The sequence below is a fragment of the Petaurus breviceps genome, unplaced genomic scaffold, assembly GCF_028583685.1.
Source record: "Petaurus breviceps papuanus isolate PSGF00001 unplaced genomic scaffold, PetGlider_PUasm1.0 151, whole genome shotgun sequence".
NCBI classification, from domain to species: Eukaryota; Metazoa; Chordata; class Mammalia; order Diprotodontia; family Petauridae; genus Petaurus; species Petaurus breviceps.
Window position 1 is genome coordinate 2,243,644 of NW_027185712.1, and position 2,866 is coordinate 2,246,509.

A 2,866-nucleotide genomic window follows, 5' to 3' on the forward strand; every position below is an offset into this window, starting at 1 on the left:
TCTCACAGCTTAAACCAAAATGGATAAGTAATTTAGACATAAATGGTGATATCACAGGAAAACTGGGAGAGCATGTACCTGCCAGATCTATGAAGAAGGAAGAGTTTGTGACTAAACTGGAGATAGAGAGGAACACAGTAAGTAAAATGGATAGTTCTGATCACATGAAATGTTAAAAGTTTTGCATAAACAAAACTAATACTTCCAAAATTAGAAAGAAAATAAAAAATTGGGAGTGAAATATATGGAGAGAGAATTGAGTTAAATTTATAAGAATACAAATCATTCCCTAATTGATGATTAATTGTTAAAAGACATGAATAGGCAGTTTTCAGAAAAAGAAATTAAAGCTATCCATAATTACATGAAAAATGCTCTAAATCACTAGCAATTAGAGAAATGTAGATTAAAACAACTCTGAGTTACCACCCAACACTGATCCTATTGGTTAATATAACGGAAAAGGAAAATGACAACTGCTGGAACTGGAAAAATAGAGATACTAATGTACACTAATGTACTTCTAATGAAGTAGGGAAACCATTCTGGAGAACAATTTGGAACTCTGCCTAAAGGACAATCAAATGCATGCCCTTTGACCCAGCAATACCACTACGAGGTTTTTATCCCAAAGAGATCAAAGAAAAGGGAAAGGGATCTCTGATGGTATACTATTGTGCTATAAGAAATGATGAGTAGGATGGTTTCAGAAAAACCTGAAAAGACTTGTATGAAATGATGCAGAGTGAAGTGACCAGAACCAAGTGTACATAGTAACAGCATTACACGATGATCAGTTGTGAATGATTTAGCTTGTTCTCAGAAATACAATGATCCCAGACAACTCTAAAGGACCCATGCTGGGAAAAGCTATCCATCTCCTGAGAAAGAGCTGATGAACTCTGAGTGCAAATTAAAGCATACTTTTTTCACTTTCTTTGTTTCTTGCTTTTTCTTTTTTTTTTTTGAAACATGGTTAATATGGAAATAGGTTTTGCATGACTTCACATGTATAATTGATATCATATTGCTTGTCTTCTCAATGAGTTGGTTAGGAGCTGGAGGGAGGGAGAGAATTTGGAATTCAAAATTGTTTTTTTTTTTAAATGAATGCTATAAATAATTAAATAAATTTTAAAGAAAACAGGGGCGGGGGTGGGGGGATCCAGCTTCCTTTATCCTGCTCATTAGGCCTTTCTCCTTTTTAAATAATGTTTCTACCATCAAAGGTGCCCACCCAGCAGCTTACTCTCCAGCTCTCTGTATTGCCAACCACATTTTTGGAATCAATGTAATTATAGCTTTGCTCTTGGGCCAGCCCCAGGAAAAGTTCCAAAAATGGCTAAGATTGTCTTCAGAGCTATCTACTTCCTTCTGTTATTTTTCTCTCATTAAAGGCCCCATACCACAGCCACTCCCCTATCCCTATGCCTTATGTATCTAATGCTGTATTTAAATTCTTCCAAGGATGGGAAAGCTCACTATTTCTTGAGGCACTCCCTTCAGTATTGCACAGCCCTAATTGTTAGAAATTCTTCCTTATATTAAGTAGAAATCTCCCTCCCAGCATCTTCCAGACAAAGACCCTGGTTTCCCACCTCCTAAACCCCCCATCAGGAGTCAAACAGAACAATTCCTATGTATCTTGATATGTTAACCCTTCAAATATGGTAAGCTAGCTATGCCCCCTCCCCAAGTCTTCCCTTCTCCAGGCTAAATATCATCAATTCCTTCACCTGAACTTCGTAGAATATTATTGTCTTACTCCAATCAGAGCACTCAGACAAATGCCAACTTCTTGTTACTTTTTTTTCAAAATGCAGCAGTATGCGGAACTGGGAACATGCTTCCAATGTAGTTTAATCAGCAAAATGCACAGGTAGAAATAAAGACTGAGAGAAACCTTGATGGGTAAAATGAAAAGCAATAAATTTCACAAAAGGGCAGCATAGGGTCTTGTCAGGGGGAAGAAAGGAGAGAGTGAAACATGGGCTCCATATCCAACCTTACTTGCCCAAACTTCCTCAGGGAGTTCTGGGAAACATTGAGAATAGGAGAAGGGTATAAGAAGTTATTACAGAAATGCAATCAGTATTCAATAACCTCATCTGAGACAAGAAAAAGGTAACAAGAGGGAGAATCCCTTGTCTTGGGTTGGAAAGGGTAGAAGGCATTCATTCTCGTTCCTCATCACTTACATGCAGACATTGTAAGATTGGCAGGTGTGTCATCTTTGGCAGGAAGAGTGTGGCAGGATTCCTAAATGAAGACCACTAGAATGATCAAGATCTTATTTCAATTTTTTTTTATTTTAAACTTAAATACAAAATAATAAAAGAAAAAGGGGGCGGAATCAAGATGGCGGAGTAGAAGCAACCTCCTTGCTGCTCTGGCTTCCACCTTCCCCATTCCATGTAAAAAGGGGACTCTGAACAAACTTTGGAGCTACAGAACCCACAAAATGACATAGAGAAGCTACCCTCCCGCTGAGGACAGCCCAGCAGGCTGGCAGGAGTCAGCCAGCATATTGCTCTGGGAGCCAAGCCCAGCCCCATGATGAGGCTTTAGCCCCAGGGAGGGCCTGACCAGTGACTGGCCAGAGGAATTCCAGATCAGTAGCAGCTGTGGCCTTTTCCAGATTTATCAACACATAGATGTGAAGGACAAAGTGAGAGGTCAGTGCAGTCTGAATTTTGGGACCCAGTAAGTGGGACTGTGTGGCTTTTGCCTCCGGGGCGAGAAGCCACTGAAAGCCAGCGCCACATGGCAGCTTCAGCTCCTGGCCTGCAGAGTGTAGGGGGACCAAGCAGCAGTCAGATGGGTAATTGAACTTCCTTTTATACCATCACATTGAAAACATATTTGT